The following is a 20129-nucleotide window of genomic DNA, read 5'->3' on the forward strand; positions in this document are numbered from 1 at the left end:
ACAAGGAGTGCTCCTTCGTGTGCTTTCCTAGCAGCTTCCTCAGCGACGTCATTGCCGGAGATACCGCAATGGCCAGGCAGCCCCTCATCTACTCATCAACTGTCGTGTATGCACATTACACATAGACAGTGTCTCGAACAAGAACTCCGTTAACTGGATTCACATCGAACTGTCTCGCAATTCCCATCAAAAAAGTACTGCATCACAATGCGATGGAACCACCTCAACGCATCTTTGAATACACTGGAATTTGCGACGAACATCGGGTCTACTGCATTGTGTGTGCCTCATTCTTGCATCTGAGAATTGTGTACCCCAGACATTTGCGGATATTGTTGCATCGAGAACTTCGACAAAGACTCTGGTACTGCTACAAATTCTTCTGTTTTATTTAGAAATCATGTAGTAAAAAAATTGACACATATTTATTTATTCCTGTAGTATTTGCCACTTAAAAATTGTTAGTATTCGCTGGCAAAGGGCGACAACTCTTCCGTTTGTTAAAAGGACATCTGCCATCAAGAAACCAATGACAAAGTGCAGCGTCGTGGCATGGTGTGTCGTCACAAACCTCTCAAGTCTAGCTGTGAATTTGGCTGGAGACAATTATGACAATACGTGGATTGGGTTCAAACCTCTGTGTCCGGCGGCAAAACCATGTATAAATTCATGCGGATTTATTCACCCTGTACGTACGCATATGCTGCTTTCACGAAAGTTTCAGTTGTGTTTTTTGCTATTTGTTATTTTTTGTTATAGTTTATCACCCTGCACAACCAGTACTATTTAAGCACTTGAGGACTGTTGACAGGCTGTAACATCTCGTAAGTGTTGAGAAAATTTCACATTTTTGTGGTCGGTGAATATAATATTAGCTTGTTTGGCCCCTTGTCATGTATAAAGAACAATGCGCGTGTCTGGTTGCTGCGGACGGGTAGAGACTCTGCACGTAAATAAAGAATGGTGGAATTCTGCACGAGCTCGCAGGACGCGGCACCTCGGCCAACAGCCGACCACAATAAGACACGGATTCTGGAAGGGGGAGCAGAAGAAGAGGAGGAAAAAAAGCAAGGCTTTGTTGTTTCTTCCTTGGAGAAGAGGGCCGCGGTGCGGAGTGGAAGAAGCGAGGATGTCGGCCTGCGGGCCCGAGCTTCCAAGACTTCAGTGATGATCCGGCCTCCGTGCTACCTTCAACGTGTGGTCTTCGCTGGTCCTGGTGACTTGGGCTCAAGGCAAGAACTTCGTACTGTCCTCCTGCGACGACTTGGCCGAGCTGCGGATCGTCCTCAAGAATCGAGCAATGACTTAACCTCACGCGACCGACGGCCCACAGCTGCACCGACGAACGTCAAGTAATCGTGACCGGTCACGGACCTTACTGTGTTCTACAATTGTTTACTTGTGTGAAAACATCTAGAGCTGCGCGAATGTTTCTAGTAGTCTCGGCATATTGTTTAGTTGGTTTGTGTGTGTGTTTGTGGTGGTTCGTTTCAATTATATGTTCATGTTTTGTGAACAATTGACTTCGCTGTTGTTGGGTTTTTTCCCCCACTGTGGAATCGCCTCAGTGGTGGCCAGAATAATTCGAACCATGCAAGTGTAAATACACTCCCGGGCAAACAACCCCGTGTTCGCCTAAGCAGAAAAAATCATAACAGCCCTAAGCACGTTGAACTGCTTGAAGTTTTGTTGGCAAATAGCAGTGAGTCACAAGGGTAACCTTGCATTCTAATTACATTCCATTAATGTGCTGGTGGTATTCATTCCACTCCACTTTACTCCAATAACGTTCATGTGACGTATGTAAGCTACCATTTTGCTGCATAGAAACATTTTGCTGTTCACTTCGAACGCTGTGTATGCGTGCCTTTGAGAATGCAATCATTGTGAGTAGAAGTGAAGGCAAGAAATTAGCGGAATTATGGAAGCAGAATACGTTGCGAGTCTGCAAGCAACTACGCTAGCCCCACTTCGGCAGCTTTGTCGGGTAAAGAACTTTGTTTCTTGCTTTTCGGACAGCTTGTAGAGCCCCAAGAACAAGAAGTCTTTAACACAGCAACTTCTTCATTCCCGGTGGCGAAAAGATTGAATTACACAAATAACCTAGGGAGTAGTGTAAGAAAACCTAATATCTAAACATTATCATAAATGCCACACTGTCAAAGTGAATGGCCGCTACTTACCTGGTCTTTGTACACTAACAATAACGCAACCTCTCCACACTAACACAAAAAACAGGAAAGAAAAAGTTGACAGTCACTTTAGCCTCAGTTAAACATGTTTAGCTGAGGCTAAAGCGACTGTCAACGAAAGACTGCGCGCTCACGAGACATTCATTAAGTTACTTGACATTTTCATTCGAATGCATTGTTACTTCCTATTACTTGCTTCCTCCCACCAAAGGTCGAGGGTTCGAGTGCACTAATTAACGCTATCTTAATTAACCGGGATTTTATTAATTTTGCCCTAATTAACATCAAAGGTCGTGGGTTTCACTCCCGCCAACGGTCGTTGGTTCGACCATCAATGGTGGCAGCATCAATCAATATCATATAACCGTTACATAACCAAAACTTGCTGTGAGGATTGCTGTGAGGACTGCTGAGGGGCCTTTAACCTGCACCAGACGGAGAATACCCAAAGTAGGCAAATAATGCTATCCGCCTTAAAATTTCTATTCGATCAAGCTAATTTCATAACTGGCACACTTTTGCGATACTGTGGATTTGTGTTACTGTATTTACTACTAATTTATATCGGCGATCTTTAAGAACGTGGGCATATAGTAAAGATGCCAAGCAGTAATGGAAACTGATGCTGGACCTCTTCTTCTTCTTGGGAATTTTGTAGGCATTCAGCTCGGTGACACAACCCACGACAATGAAAAACAAATTCTGATCACTTTTTGTTTATGACTGTCGCTAAGGTCTTGGCGCGTTTTTGCGCTTAATTGCACGCTTTTGATTCTGCTAAGACAGCGACAAATTGCCTAGCAAGTTATCGATTCTTGAAACCTGAAATAAATGTCCCAGTCGCACATCGATATGAAAATTGGGCGTGTTTGCGACACGTCCTGGGGCGCGAACATAAAGGATTATAATTCTAGCGCCTCTTTCATTTATTCTAAAAAACGTTTCGTCCAAGTCCTCGTAATGCAACACGCAATACAATGCTTGTGTTGTACTCGCGCGGCGCCAATATTCCCCGAATCTGCATATTATCAGACGTCCGACACGGACAAAATTGCGTGCTGAAACAGAAAATATATAGTCATACGAGACAGCAGTACGCAGGCCAATTCTTGTTGTAGCAATGTCCCAATTCGTGGACGTACTATAGGTTGTGATTTTGACAGGTACCATAGAACGAGTGGACGCCCAAGACCGATGACACTGTCACCCCACCGGGACGAAACAATAACAGCGAGGCTGGTTTCACCTGAGCTTACTTTTGAACTATTGCTTCTGCCATAATTCTCAGCATTGGAAAGTTTCCGTAACTTGTGCAATTTCTGCGAAGCTGCTCCTCTTAGGTGCGTCCGCGTGGTATACTCCGTGGCTTCGGTGTGGGTTAGTGGCCTCGCCGAAAGGCTGGCGAGCGTGGATTTTCTACGAAAGGTGCGCAGGCTGAATCATTCTGCACCTGCTGTGGCCTCATTCAGCAATACGTTTTCTCTTGTGTGGGACCATACTAGTGCAGAGGCTGCGCTTATCAGCACCTGTCCTGGACTCATTTAGCTTTCTGTTGTGTAGAACGAAATGTAGTTGTGCGGAAGCTGCGATAAGCAGCACCTGTTGTGGACTTGTCCAGTGACGTTTTTTTTTTTGTTTCGTTGTGCAGAAGCACACTTGGGCAGACCCCGATAAACAGCACCTGTTGTGACCTTATTCAGTTTTATGTTGTGTAGAACCGCATTTGCTCGGAGGACGCGCTGTAATATCAGTTCCTATTGTTTAGTTATTCAGTAATGTAGCTTATTTTAACCACGATTAGTAGTGAATTGTAAAATTTAATTGAAATAACTGTACCACTGATACAAAGTTTACACGAAATAATCGAGAGCAGTCAATAATTCAAGCTTCAAAGTGAGAATGTATGACCTATGTCCCAATATGAATAAAGCAAACACAAAACAACAAGTGACTGCGCTCGTATAATATGATGATTACAAGAGAACAGCAGCCGATTCCCATTGAAACAGCAGCCGATTCCCATTGAAGCGTATCTCACATGCACACATTTCTGGTGAGAAAGATTTCCCTCTCCATCTGGTCCCTAACGCTACTCGGAAGATCGTAATTTGAGTCAAGTATTTGTTCAATTCTCCACATTCACAAAGATAAAGTAACATTTTCTGCATATCCCTCTGCTATTCCGCCAGGTAGTTTGTTTTCCGTCTTGTTGACAGGGATATTTAGTTTCTGGCGTGTTGTAGTGGGGCTCACATCAAAGCCAATCCGAACATTTACGTCTGGTTGCCAAACCGAAATTTTACATGTGGTTAATAAGGCTCATTTGATAAAGCGCGATCTCGGCAACGCTATTTATCTTTTATTTCTTGGTTGAAATTGTTTATCTTGAAATTTTTAATGTGTGCGGCACACTGTCAATGCTCGCATTTATTCTTTCAGTAATAACTCCGTACACGCTGCTACATCAAAACGTTGGTAACAACGTCAGGACCACAAATTTGTGTTTGTCGCTCCTTGGGAACAGGTCGAATGCGCACAAAACAATCTGAACAAACTCTCCATGTATTGCGTGACCAAATGGATCACTGGTCAGATTGAGTATTACCAGTGCAATTTAACAACCACCGTAGTGTTAAATCAAGTATCAAAAGGCTGCAAACACTCTTGTCACAGATCACGTTGTCGGGGAGCACGGCTGATAAGCTTGTAGGTAAAGGGGGGCAAGACTGTTGCCTAAAAGAAGTGGGAACGTAAATCGAAACCGCAAAACGAGATTTTCCTCGGCGTTTGCCGTCCCTACCCTGTACCCTTCTTGCATCCCACACCACAGAGCAGAGGAAGGGCGTCCTTCGTGATGGCGCCTTCGAGGTCCACCGGGCACTGATCTGACGGGCACGGGTCATCGCCGATGACGTCATGGGAGCCGTGGACTATAGGGGCCCCTTCTCAATTTCCCCCACCTGTCAATAAAAATGTTTTCATCATCGGCGTTCAGTGGGCAGCAGGTCGTTATCGCCTGTGCTGCAGATAGCTCTGTAAAGCGCAGTACTTGCAAGACGTACAAATCTCGTGAAGTTTTACGTGCCCTCCACGCCTTAAATGTATTCCTTTATGTATTCAAATGTAATCACGCGCCCGCTTCAATTGGTCTCAAAATTGCGACAAAAACCGTAATAAATGATGGCAAAAGTGAAGTATAGCTTCTGATGTGGCTCCGCTGACCTCCATGCCCCCTCGTGACACGCGGCAAACATTATGCAAGTAGTCTAATTCAGAAGGCTATTTTTGTATAGAATGAGCGACAATGTTGCAGAAGATAGGTAATGCAATAGGTTCGTCTTGCGCCGAGGGATAACTGGATAACAGTGGTAACACGGTGAAATATGTAAGGATATCGCATTACCACGCACGGTATACCTGGCAACTTACACCACTCACAAGCTGACGAGGCACAGGATCCGCGTGATCTCGGTAACGCCACCCCACTCCTGGCGGTGTCGCCCACGCCACTCAGTCAGGCTCCACTCTATGTCCTCCTCCTCCTTGCTCTTGTTATCCTTGCCAGTTTCGGTGCTCTCCAGCTGATGGTGAGAGAACGCCGTCCATACAACAATGCAAAGTGCGTGAAGTAGACAGGGAAATGTGTCACTTTGAATATTGATTTTTCCTCGAGAGATCACATTTTGATTCGGTCTAGCGATGCCTATATAGCTACGATGGGGTTATCATAGTAGCAAGTACACGGACGAGTTTGTCTTGCTATACGAACAAACTATTGTCCCCATCGCTGTGCCCCAACGCTGTGATCATATAGTTGTTCACAGAGAACGTGGTTGCACTTTTGTTTTTTTTCTGACATACTCCTCAGGCGCACCTATTGTGAAATGCCCTTGAGTTAGCTAAGGCGACGGCAAGACTGTTATGCGATCGATCAGTTGCGCACCGTTCCTGCGGGTCACGTAGATAATGAAAGCAGTCGGTTTGTGGCAACTTCTTTTTCTCAATTTCGAGTCGCATTTTTAACCTGTCTACTGACTTCGGCAGGGCTCCATTAGCAGCAGCGACAGCTTGATAAAAATTTTGTTAATAAAAGTTTGATAAAAAATGAAATTAAATTCTTTCCTAAACAGAAACAGCAACAAAGAAACCTTAACTAGAATAAACCACACTGGCAATGAATATTCAAACCTTCGTGACATTCCAGAAGTCTTCAATGACTTGTTTTTCTCGAACAATTCAGCTTCGGACAAGGTTTTTGATTACCAGTTGACATGCCTCCCGCATTCCTTTTACATGTTTCCTACTGCTCCCGATGAAGTGATCTCTGTAATTATTAATCTAACTATAACAAGTGCCGGTCTCGACGATATTAGGCTATGCCATAGAAAATAAATTGCTTATCCGATACGTAATATACTTGCTGATGTTATTAATTTAATATTCAAAACGGGGACATTTCCTTGTGAACTCAAGCACACCAATGTTACGCCAGTTTTTAAAAAAGGGAGACCGTTCATTATTAACGAACTACCGACTCATCTGCGTGCTACCATCCTTCAGTAAAGTAATCTAAAAACTAACTGAGAAACGCTTGACAAATTATCTCAACAAATTTAATATTCTTATGCGTTGTCAGTTAGCTTTTCGATCAGGATATTCTACAGATCTTGTTCTAATATTTCTCACAGATTATCTGAAGAAAGCTATTGATGATGTAGCTATGCTGGCTCTATTTTTGTTGACCTAACTAAAGCATTTGACACTATAGAACACCAGATACTCTTTCTAAAACTAGAATCAATGAGAATATCTGGTCCCGCCTTGCTACTAAGCCACAGTTACCTCCATAATAGAAACCATAGGGTCAGCGTTTGGAGCACCTACTCATAGAAAAAAGAACGACTAATATAGGGGTACCACAGTGGCCCATTTTGGGGCCATTCTTGTTTTTAATTTATATCAATGACCTGCCTAATTTCATCACGCACTATAATAGTTTCCTGTATGCTGACGATACTACAATATTTAACCCTGATAAAAGCATGAACTGCCTAGTAGATAAACTTAGTGCGGACCTTCTCAACATATTACACCGGTGTAAATTACAGAAATTATGATTTAATCCAGCTAAAACTAACTTTATTGTCTTTACGTCCCATCAACGATCATTAGTTCTGTTCCTTCCATTTGTATGTCACAGCACTCGATCCAGGCTATCGATGACTGCATGTATTTGGGCGTCAGACTAGATATAAACTTAAAATTTCATCACCACATTTAAGACGTAAAGTTGTCCTATGGTGTACGCATCCTCATTCGAGCTCGTCCTTTTTTCTCACATTATGTTCTCTTATCGCTGTATTTTGCATTTATTCATTCACATATCCACTACTGTATAATTACATGGGAAAGTAACACATACAGTAATCATCTCGCGCCACTACACATCGTCTAGAATAGAGCAATCAAAATAATAACTTTTATCTTATACCACACCAACGAAAAACAATTATTACAAGCCAATAATATCCTCACAGTTTCCGGCACAATTAAATATAATCTAGGCATATAGCTATGCAAGCATATCAGCAATCGATTCCCCTTTTCTTTCATCCCGCGTTCTTCACTAGATAAGACCAACAGTGCAAGATTTGTTCTTAACAAGAACCTCATCTTACCCAAAGAACGAACTAATTACGGCAAGCAAACTGGAACTAATACTAATATTATGGAACTTAATACATTTGCTTTAACAATAAGCACGCTACACTCATTCATTACAAAATACAAAAAGTTTATTTTGAACGAACCCAGTCTTACGTAACATTTATTTTTGTATATGTCAGATAATGTATGCATTTTTGTTTCCACTGGTAAATACCACAGTTTACTACATCCTGCTCATCAATCACGTAGGAAACTGTTTAAACATGCCAATTTTTAAAATATTTGTTCATATTTCATACGTTTCTTAATTGTTTTAATTCGGGTTCTACTGTTTCTATATTTACTGCCTTTCTAATCTGTTTATCTTTATTTTATTTTTTGCCTTCGTTGCTATAAGTAAGCTTACTTTTCCATTTGTGTATATATGTACAGGAGGTCCCAATTCAGTCTCCGACTCCGGGACTTCCTCCTGTATATTGCATTTTGTAACAAATTCTAATATGGAAATAAAATGTAATTTTAATTCTAAAAAAACGAACCGGGCATACTTCCTACAGCAATGAAGAATGCAATAGTTCTGTTATTTTTCATCGTGGTGACAGAAATAACCTGGGTAAATATTGTCCTATATCTGTTCTTCCTGCATTTTCTAAGGTTCTGGAAAAGGTGATGTTAACAAGAGTCCGCCTTTTTTTTCATTTTTATGTGCTGCCTTCTGCCGCACGCCAGTGCAAACATTTTGGAAGGGTGCCGGGGCTTTCGCTGGTTGATTTGTGCATGGAGTTCCCTTTAGTTACAACAGAGGGAGCTCTGGCGATGCGATCTTTCCGCAACGAATGATGGCTTGCGCATAGATTTTTCTGATTATCGTGCTTGGGGCTTCAGACGTTCTTGCGGCTTCGTTTTTTTGTTTTTTTGCCTCTTCCTTCCACTTTTCCCGACGCGGCGTTGCACGCCGCGTCGGGGTGTGGTTGACAGATAGGTGAGATAGGAGACGAGATAGGTGACGTCAACAACGCTTCGGCAGGGCGGACCCACAGTGTCCTCTGACATGACAATGACAATGATGTTTATTTGCATCAGTACATGACCCGAGGGGCATGCAGATAAAGCTGCCACATGGACAGCTTGACGAAGCCGCAGGCCCCCGCATCGGCGTTTGGGTTGACATGCCCTGGAGGACTCCACAATGCCTTCTGAAGTTTCCTGGGGGATGCAACAATGCCCTCCGGACGCCATAATTAGGCATGAGCCCCCGCATTGCAGGAGCTGCCTCGCAATTGCCTCCGAGCTCACGCGCAACAGCACCGACAGCCCATGGCGGAGGTAGGGAGAATGTTAGGGAGAAAGTAGAGAGAGAGAGGATGCGGGAAATGGGTACTACCGCATCCCCTACAGACGAAGTCGGGAAACGGGTGATTAACTTACCCCTCTGAGCTCGTGGCAGTTCACCTAACGTGACACGGGAAAAAGCGTCGTCAGAAAGCATTGCTCATTTGGGCTGTTCAGTAAAGCAATGAGTGAGTGGAGGATACTTCTCTCTGTGTTCTGTGCCCGAGAACTCAAATTGAGCATTGCGAAACCCTACATGATTACAGCCAACATAGATGTCTCTGTTGGCTCAGTCAACTGCAATGTCGGCTTTCTAAGAAAATAATGAGAACGACGATCCACAACGTATGTGGCTCGAGTTTCCTAATCCGCCAGTAGGTATTCATCACAAAGACCCCAGCAAAACATGCCAGGTTGCACCAGCTCATAGCCAAGCGCAATGTGACCGTAACGTTGTACAAGCGCGATAACGTTGCTTACAAGAGGGTGAACTTTTTTTTCTCGCGTGAGCCAATGCAATGACCATACACAAATCACAAGGTGTCACGTATGCACAGGTTGTGTCCGACTACAGTAGGACACCCTTTGCGGATTGTGTAAGTCGCACTATCGCGTACGACCGCTTTTGAAGGCTTGTACCTAACAAGCAGAAACGATGATTTCACATTTTAGCATCGCAATGGCACCAGCGATCGAACTCTGCTTGATGAGATGGTTCGGCTAAATAAGCGGAAATTAAGCACTTGTCTTGATCGCACGATCGACAAACAGCAACAAGTCTCAAGAAACGGAGACGTCTCAGTCAGACACTTCAGTGTGACTACAATAATAATAATAATATTTGGGGTTTTACGTGCCAAAACCACTTTCTGATTATGAGGCACGCCGTAGTGGAGGACTCCGGAAATTTTGACCACCTGGGGTTCTTTAACGTGCACCTAAATCTAAGCACACGGGTGTTTCCGCATTTCGCCCCCATCGAAATGCGGCCGCCGTGGCCGGGATTCGATCCCGCGACCTCGTGCTCAGCAGCCCAACACCATAGCTACTGAGCAACCACGGCGGGTCAAGACTACAAGCTCACGCCCGGAACGTTGCAGCGAATTGCTTAATATCGAAAGCAGACGTCATCGCCTTGTCGGAAACGAGGAGTGCCGACCCGCAACCGATCACCGACTTCCAACAAGTGTGCTACTGGAAGCGACAGTATGCCAGGTGCATTGCAGTGGTCATTTAATAGAACCAAACGGCCGCCCATGACAGCCGCCCATTGAACCGACCATGTTATCATTACCAGCAGACTGCGAAAATAGGGGCGCAATGGTTGACCCCATCCTTGACGCATGCGTTGTGCAACTCAAGTACGGGGACGTTGCCGTTGCACTGGCTGCTGCCTACGTTAGTCCCTCGACGACGCAAAAAGAAATCAAACACTTCCTTGCACTCAGGTGCGCTCAATATGCACCCGATCGAGGGCATTGTTTCCTGGTTGCGACAGCCCCAGTGTAAATACGATGCCGTTGAAATACCCGATACCGGGGGCTTCAACGCCGATTTGAGGAAACCCGAGAACTGCAGGCTGCCAACGTTTGTGCAAGAGGTGTTCGGTGTGCGCCTCGTGAGCCACGACCCCTACACACCGTTATCAACTTCCAGAACTGGTGGTGCGATCGATCATGTTTTTGCGAGGGGAATTCAGACGGCCAAAGTTCAGCGCTACGTTTCGTGCTTCTCCGTCCACGCGCCCTTGCTTACCATTCTACCGGCGTCGCAGCGTCAGGATGACACTACGCAAGCGCTCGTTTAGCATATCGACACTTCTTTCGCGACGTGATGCGCCGTGGGAGCCGATGATAGTGCTAACCTTCTCGATGGCTACGAACAACTGCGCACAATAGTGCCTCCGGCAAACACGTGTATATGTGCGTTCTGTGCACTACGGTGGACAAAAGCAAGCCGTGCAGGCAAGCTAACATTTCACATCGTGGCTGTGGAATGCCGTCGACCGTCCAAATAACGTCAACGAACGCAAGCAGCACAGAAAGCGTCGCTTATACAGATTCCCACAGAACGTCGGATCTGCATTTTTTTTTCTGGAAACTTTTCGTCGAGATCGGGCTGCGTGTGCGACCCTTCCAAAATGTTTCGCGACTAATCCGCTATATAGCGAAGGGCGCATGCGCCGTCGCGCCGTGAAAAAAAGGCGAATTCAGAGGTTTTTTTCGAAAGCACCTCTTATTAACAAAGAATTAGTTTGGGTAACTACTCAAGGGTGGTCCGCTGAATCAGCTATACGACTGCAAGAAAGAACTCATTTTAGGTAATTGACAGTGAATTAGAAACTAACACTGGGAGTATTCGTGGATGATGAAAAAAAGATACTGGCTGTAAGTACAATACGACTGCCGCTACTATGTGATCGATACGATTTTTCTAGCACTTTTTTGTATATCTTGGTCCAAGTTAACTGGGACACCCCGTATACATCTCCCTCGGCAGCTCCCCGAAATCGCCACCTGTGCCTTCGTGCTTGAGCGTATGCCTACAACAACTCCCGGTCTGCGTTGTCATAGGCTCCCTTATTATCTAGAAATGCTGTCCATAAAAGTCTGTTCTGAGCTACTGATATCTCTATGCGCTGAGAACAAAAATGCCTTCTAAGTGTCTGCCTGGTCGCCGCAGCGCCACTGCCGCCAGGTCGAGAACAAGGTTGAGAAGGACTTGAGATTGGCCTTACTTCCCGTGTCCTCGTTTTGTGTTCTGTTCCTCTTTCTTCGTCTTTGCTATTGTTAAATATAAATACGATACGCAGGTCGAGAATACTCTCTGCGCTCTCATCCCAGCGCGCGTTGCCCGAAGTTGGGTGCAGCGGTTGTCGCCGTGTGTCGGCGTCGCGAAACGAGCCCGGCTACGGAAGCATAAACACAGTTGACGAGTACTTCAAACGCACAAGTCTGGTTCGCGTGCTGACTTATATACGCTGCTAATTATGTGCGTGAGGTAATTATGTAATTATGCGTGGGGAAAGAAACCAGTGGCGTCGTCGTCGGTTCGTCCGAAATCTTCGGAAAGTGCGTGGTACAAAGAGCGTGGAATACGACGTGGGCGTAGACGCACGGTTTTGTTGCTACGCATTCCTGTTATTAACGTCACACCAGTTTTATAGTGCTCGCATTTCATAAATCTACGTCTGATCGCCAGCTTGGCGCGAACGCTTGGCCGACGCGTTTCAAGCATCAGCTAGCACGCGGTGACGTAGCCAATGGTTAGCGTCAAGCCCAACCCTGGCTCGACGCTGCCAGAAAGCTTGCGAACCCGGCCTGACGAAAGCGGCCGCCAGGGTATGACTTTAATTAGCAATCTTTTCGTGTTTAAGTGCTCGTTGCCACCGACCGGGTACCGTCGATAATATTACATGTCAGAAAACGTCGTTATTAAAAAAAAAAGAAACATTAGGAAGAACTCGATCGGAAGCAATACTTTTTAAAACTTGTTTGGGTCTGTAAACAGCAGGGTTTGTAAACTAGCATATGTGTTGCGCTCTCCTGTGCAGAGGATTGGGGGCCAGAGACCGCATGCGCATAAGTTTTGACTGGTTGCCCGGATGGTCTCGTTTTGTTCTCGCTACTCGCCCGGATGTTCTCGTTTGGGTGCCCGGATAACGGCTGTGGCTTTTGGCTGAACGGCACTTGAAGGTCGACGACAAAGGGAGCAAGTAGCCAATTTCATGCTTAATACAAATAAAACTTCAGCATACCAGGAGTTACAGCTTGAGTTATATTGTGAAGAAACATTAGGAAGGACTCTGAAGCAATATTTTGTGTACCTTGTTTCGGAGTAACTAGTACATGTAATGCGGTCCTGTACAATCGGTTGAGGGGATATCATTTTGTTCTCGCAAATTGCCCGAATCTTCTTGATTGAGTGCCCGGATAATGGCTCTGGATTTGGCTCAAAGTCAAGTAAAAATCAACTAAATCGCCCAGAAAGAAACGTTCTCAATTATCGAGTCAGGCAGAATAAAAGAAGCCGCACGCGGCTGATGGTTGCAGTTTGCTCCAGGTTCATCACGAAAGACCACGTCGCAAGCGCCTGTCTGCGCAGTACCTGAGGTGATAGCGCTCATGACGCACTTCGTATGTGTCCGTGTTATCCGGTGCTGTCGTTCCGACGTATGAAATGTTCATGGCCTACATATGAGACGTCACTCGTTAACTGATTCTTCTATATGCGCAGCCATCCCTGAAATGTCGCGTGCCAAGAGCAGCGACGTAACACACAGCCTTGCGAGTTGTCGACGCAGTTTATACAGCAGCAAACGCTAAGATTTTGTATCAGCCGATTCGCCGCTCAAGTTAAAGCACATGCGTCCAGCTTCTGGCCTGTCTGGGCAGCGCTTGCGCACCTCGCAGCACGCATGGCTATCGACATAACTTGGAAGTGCGCATCGGGCTCAGCAGACGTTGACGCCGGCGCGCGTCTGTCTGCAATATGTCGGCTCAATCTTCCCGGTGTCCCTCACGGGCGGAGTCGGTATTTTCAAGGTACGCACTCAAGCATCCGCGTCGACTGCTGGTCGAGTGCTGGCTCCCTATATAGGTATGTCGGTATGCTGTTGGCATGCATGATTATAAATGTTGTCGCGCTCGCCATGGGAGTGGGCGCTCGGCATGCGGCAAGGGTCGCAACGCATACAATGGGCCTCTTCGACGTCCAGCACTCGTTTTTACCGAACAGCTTCGGAAGTTCAGCCCACCAGTCCGAAAACTGCCGGAGTGCCGTTCGTTTTTCACGGACCGGTAGTCGCGGACTTTCGGAGCTGGCAGCATATTTTTGCTCGCACAAGCGCAAGTAGCTATAGCAGAGTACGGCTGGCTTAAAAGGAGGTGCGCGGCGTTCGACGCTGTGTTGTGAAAGACGCCTTGTGCTTCTGCCTACCTTGCGTGTTCCACACGGCAAATACTGCGCAGTCTGCTTTCGCTTCTGTTACATCGGTGCTTCGTGTGCCATCGTGCCAGTTTTTTCCCAAGCGGTCTAATTGCTGTAGCTTTAGTCTTCGTGTTTTTTGAGTGGGAAGCACAGCGAGGAGGAGCACATCTTGATGTGTCTCGGCAAATTTCTTATATATGTTGATCCATATACTTATAATATGTTGATCACTTCTGTTGAAAAGTTGGAGCGTTTGCTTCTTGACATGAACATTTAGTAGATTGTGTACATGCGCTCTTTCCTAGATACGCATCAGGTCTTTATTAGCTGGTCTCACGAGCTTTGAGGATATCGGCGAGTGATTTTTGCGTGAAAACCGACATGGCACGACCGCGATTTTGCTTATGTCCGTGTGGTCATTCCACTTAAATTTCGCAGGCAATGAGCTAGCTTAAATACAGCTGTTAAGGGGCACGAAGAGCGAGAGTGCGCCGTAAACTGCTATTTGCGAACACGGTCTACGCGCTCGGGCTGGGATTTCAATATGCAAGGTTTTATGGTTGTGTCGGCTACGTGGTCTCTGAGACTGCCCCATTTAGGAGGCCACACTAATGAATGCGCTGGGTAAGGAGCCATTTACGAGCAGTTAAGAGCAGACGACGGCAGCCAGGGGAGCGACTTAATTTTGGTCACGGTGCTTTCGAACGAAATACCGGACAGCCCCCGAAAGCTGGATCACGTCACTGTGGCGCGCTCTTCTATCAAGGTTATTCAGACCGTAAGCCGCAGGCGGTTTGCGGACAGTCTGGGACTGCACAATCGAAGACGCCTGTAATACCTTTCCTGTAAACCTTGACCTTAATTCACATGTCCCACAGTCGTTGCATCCACGTCTTTCTTGTCTGGTGGGCCCAGCTGATGGCACTGTTTTCGTAATCTCTGCCAATTATCTGTTTTCTTGCATTTCTAAAACCGAAAAGGCGGAGTCGAAAAAAATGACGATTCCTTCAAAGTGACTATTTTAGCCTTCCGATGGATCGTTCTCTGCCGGCCGAGTTATCGTCCGAGTCTTCCACTGTTTCCTGATCAAGGAAACTTAATAACGCGTGTCGCCGGTACTCGAATATGCCTCTAAAATGGCTCTACCGGTTCGGAAAATCACGTAATTGTAACCGTGACATGGCATCACACGCGCCTCTAGCGAAAATCCGCTGCGTATGAGCTGCAGGTTCGGCGAACTATCCAAAGAGCGAGCTGCATATACCGAAAGCAGTGCACCCGGTACAATACGCGGTGTTTCAGCGAAGCCATAGTACAATTCTGGTCCATGAGCTGGTCTGTTCAGAGGCGGACATTACGCATTTCAATTTTTCTGCAAGTAATCAACTAATTAACAAAAATGCACTAATAAAGATTTTAACTAATTACATTATGGCACATATTGCAATTTAAGAATTCTAGCGGGTGAAGGCATATTCACTAGAAAAAAATTTGTGTGGATATCACCATTTACGAGATATGCGCTGTTAAACTTGCGGTTTAAAATGCTGTCATTCCACTTACGTTAACCAACGTTTTATGCATTTAAGCCCAAAAGTAACTGGTACGCCAATGCATTTTTCCGCACAGTTCGGGAATTAATGCTTCGCAACTGGTGTCATCGTGAGAATTCGTTACATGGGGTATTATCCACCTTGCGGACTCCCCGGCAAGGATTGTGAATTGCAATATGTGCCAAAGGTTATTCATGTACAAACTTAATTAGTCATAGTTTGTTACTTAGTCCATTGTGGATTTCTATTTTTGTGTACGTAATGTCCGCCTCTTCGAGTAGACAAGCACAGGAACTAGAATTGTGCCATCTGCCACAGACAGTTCTTTTTTAAGTTCTAAAGGGTTCGCTGAAACACCCGGTATGTAGTGCGGGAACTCTGGAAATCGGTCCACGACCGGAGCATTACGTTCGCTGACGCTCTGGTGTGCCTTTCAGCAATGACCAGAGCGTGGCTATAGCTTGGCAGCGCGTGGTGGGGCGCATGGCACTGGGCTGCTATGGACGAGTTTCCGTCAAAACTGTGCAGATGAGCCTCGGGTGGTCTTCGTTTGAAGCCAGGGAAGCGACAAGTAGAATTGCTTTCGAGAACCGAATTCGGCACATGAAGACTCGTTGGTTTCCCGAGTCTGCCGGTAACTGTACCTTAAAGGGCCCCTCACCAGGCGAGATAGAAAATTTTAGTTATACGCTGAAAGTTGTTGCGTGTCCTCTAGGCAGCGTTGTACCACAAGAATTTTTCAATTTGGCTCATTAATATCCGAGATGGAAATATTTCAGTGCCGCGAACGCATGATGTTAGGAGAGAAGTGGTTCTTTATGAAGCAGGGAAGGGTTGGCATTGTCTTCTGCCTCCCAACATGTCAGGAGGCAAGCGTCACTGCCACTTGCCCCCGTCTGGCCTCCGCAAGCCAAATTCCTTCCCCTGCGTTCAAGCATACCGGAGCCGGAGGATCCCATAACGCTAAGTATGGACAGCTGGGCTAGTTGGTTATGATTAGCATTATGAAACATAGGGAGAAAGGGCCCAATTCACTAGAAAGTATATCGCTAAGTATGGACAGCTGGGCTAGTTGGTTATGATTAGCATTATGAAACATAATGAAACACTGGCGTTCGTGTTGTCTTTCTCTCCTCGTCCGTGTCCAAATATGCGCTGGAACTATGTTTCATAATGCTGATCGCATAACGCATTCGTCATGGCCCCGCCTTCTCGTTTTCTTATTTTTAAACTCGACGCACTTCTTGGCGAACATTTTCCCCTTTCACAGTATCTATCTACTTAGCCGTCTATGACTTCGTGCTCTCATGGTCGTCTCGTTAACTTGGCACGTACCAAAATTGGCATATAATATATGCCAAAGAGTGTATGGCGAACATAAATGATAGGTCATGACATGGCTGTCATGATACGTGTCATGTAGGTCATGAAACAGCCGCCTACGTCTTGGTGCTCTCATTGTAATTTCATTTACTTGGTAGACTCCCCGCACACTGCTTCGCATAACATCTATTTTTCATAGGGTTCGAGATCTGCCGGCTTTATTCTCTCGCTTTTTGGTGCGCGGCGCATTTCCGCTGACGCTCTAGCGCGCGAACTGTTGCGTCTGTCTCGTTACGCGCGATGCCCGAGAACAACGGAAAAGCGACATAGGTCAGTGCTACACGAACACTGAGGCAAGCGGATCGCAGAGAATGGTCGCGCGGTAGAACACGGTTGAAAATTGAAACGTTTTGCTGCGCGCGCAACTGCACGACATGGGAACAAGCAGACGAAACGGAAGTACAACTCTCCTGCTACAATACGAAGTAAAATGAAAACACGCAGACATTCGGTTCCTAGGTTTTATTTCTCTAAACTTTAACTCACCTGTTGAAGCAACAAGATGAAAGAACAAACTGTTCTTGCCTTGTGTAATTCTGTCACGTGCCACGCTGAATGACGTCACCGCACTGCGAAATACACAGGCGCACTCAGTTTCCTACAGAGATAGAGAGAGAAGGGAAGAAGGAAAGGCATGGAGGTTAACCAGACTGAGTCCATTTTTCTACCCTACACGTGGGGAGGGGTATGGGGACTGAGAGAGAGAAAAAACACGAGACTATAGCACACTTGCACATGAACTAAGCTAGGTGCAGCATGTCATACAATATACTATAGAGGCACGGAGGAAGGAAAAAAATAGGAGGGAGCATTTTGTCATGCAGCCAACCTTGGCAAGCGAACGCTCCGTGAAGCCCATGCATTTGCTCAGTGGCAGCCCGACACGTGACCTCTCGCGTCGAGATCGCGGAGCAATCGAAATTTGCTGGGAAGTTTTGTTCACAGTAGCTATGCCAGTAGTTTTTATTGGGTGAGCGCTGTTCAGCTGCCTTACCCCGTAGCTCTGCCTGCAGAACGGGAACACTAAAACCAACCGCGCACTTTCAGGTGCGATCACGTGTTGGGCCGACAGGTTTGGCTTCAACGCATGTTGCGGTATGCTCCCTCCTATTTACTTCCTCAATGACTAAAGGGAGCTCTGGCGCTGTAACCGTTGAGCCACCCTGGGAATTATGGGAAGTACATGGATTTGTCTGATCGTGCTTGTGGATTCCGACGTTCTTATTACGTTTCTTATTACGTTCTTATTCGTTTATTACGCTTGCTTTGCCTTCACTGTCGTAACTTTCAGAGCAATCTATGCCTTCAGTGCAGAAGACGCTGCGAACACGCACAATCGCTACTAATAGTGACGGTTCAGCATGTCGAGTTGGCCAAATCGAAACGCGCCAAGCGTCTCCAGGCATTGGCTTGCCCGCGATAAATTCATAAGGGCGGTACATGCCATTTGTCGGGGCATGTGCGTCCAAGGCGTAATGGTTTCAGTAACGGGCATCTCTGCTAGAGGTCCTGTGCTCGAATCCTGCCGTCGGACAAGTTTAATAACGCTTGTTTAATCTTTTATCAGCCAGTGCATTGTTGACAATCACGATTTTAGTCACGAAGCCGTTTGAAGGCAGAACGAAGTTTAGGCAAATCCATGTACTTCCCATAATTCACACGCTGGTAAAACCGTTCACATTGCAGCTCCCGTAGAGACAGTAGCGCCGGAGTTTCCTCTATTAATTATTGTATGGAACTCTATGGGCGCACTTGCATGATATACATCGACCCTTCCGAAGGCTGGGAGCGCCGCGCCGGTCACCAGACGGGCCAAACGGCGTTCGGTTTTAAATTTAAGCTCCTTCCGCTGCGCGTGGGGACGTAATGCCTGGCAGACACGACGGTTAGCGCGCATTGTATGCACGGAGCTTGTCAGCTCTATATGGCCAGACTTGGTGAAGGGCCCCTCAACGAGGCCAGGACGACGTGGCTCGCGAGGGTCCACCTCTGAAGTCGCAACTCTTCGGCAGTCCGACAGACGGTACCCCACGGGTCAATAGCAGAGACGGCTAGTGCAAGGCCACGCACACGGGGAGATCAGATTGCTCGATGCAAGTCGGCGATGTAAGGGAAGGCAACGCCACTAAATCCACAGTGGCAACGAGGAATAGATCGGAAGGGAGCCGCTTTGCGACAACGCTAGCAGCAGTGCGCTCTTCCTGTTCGAGAATCGCGCGTGTGCATCGCACACCCTGGAATATCGCCAGCGCCTCGGTCCTGCTCTCGAGGTTCGGATGGCTCTGTGCCGAGCCTGCGCAAGCACACTTGTTGCTTCTGACCGCATAAACGAGGCACCACATTAGATCGGGCGCCTGGTTTCACTGCGAATCAGTGTCTTGATACGCTAACCATATCATTGGCCCCCCGCACGAAGCCGCGCCTAGAGCAATGGCGAGCGGTGGTACACAGCCGACGACCGTCGCCAACCCCGCAGGGCAGTGGCTCTCAGTGACGAGTTGGTCCTGAGCTCAACAAAATCGGCACGAACTCTGGAGGCCCAGCAGGCTGCACAGAGCGTGCCTCAAGTCACTAGTTACTTTGTGGATAAAGACAGTAGCAAGCTCGGAATGTGCGCAGCAGCAGCGGCGCAGCCAGAAATTTATTTCGAATGGAGGAGGGGCGAGCTCTCCATCGACGACCACCACCCCTCCCCCTCCTCTCTCGCTCTCCCTCTCTCTACACACGTACACGCACACACGTATTGTGCATGTGTTTGGAGAGGCTGTACACCACGCAAAGACAAACTCCCAGCACTCCCCGGACAAGAATGCCCTATCAACAAGGATGCACGTTTATGCGCTGCCGAAACGACACTTATAGCTTAACTTCATACCAAAGTGTTTCATTGCTAATGCGTGCCGCTACCTCACATCAAATTACGCTATCATCCTTGTGCTATCTTTAAAAATTATATGTAACAAGAAACTAAAATTTTATTTACTAACTGATGCCTTTATATAAGCTAAGTCGATTACTTAGCTGGTAAATAGAAAAACGAACAGCGTTAAAAACGGGGCCACACAAAACCAAG

General features: G+C 46.5%; 1 protein-coding gene across 3 annotated transcripts in view; it reads left to right on the forward strand.

Annotated features, from left to right (window-relative positions):
* The window catches only part of LOC142584912 (uncharacterized), a 375477-nt gene that overhangs the window by 270729 nt on the left and 84619 nt on the right, over window positions 1-20129 (forward strand). For 2 of the 3 annotated variants that reach the window (XM_075695255.1, XM_075695258.1), the window contains exon 1: window positions 13648-13790. The exons of the other annotated variant lie outside the window; for it this stretch is intronic. The gene's annotated coding sequence lies outside the window, so the exon portion shown is untranslated. Of the gene's footprint in view, window positions 1-13647; window positions 13791-20129 lie in introns of those variants that run through there. 3 annotated transcript variants of the gene reach the window in all.

Source organism: Dermacentor variabilis, chromosome 6, assembly GCF_050947875.1.
Source record: "Dermacentor variabilis isolate Ectoservices chromosome 6, ASM5094787v1, whole genome shotgun sequence".
Classification (NCBI taxonomy): Eukaryota; Metazoa; Arthropoda; class Arachnida; order Ixodida; family Ixodidae; genus Dermacentor; species Dermacentor variabilis.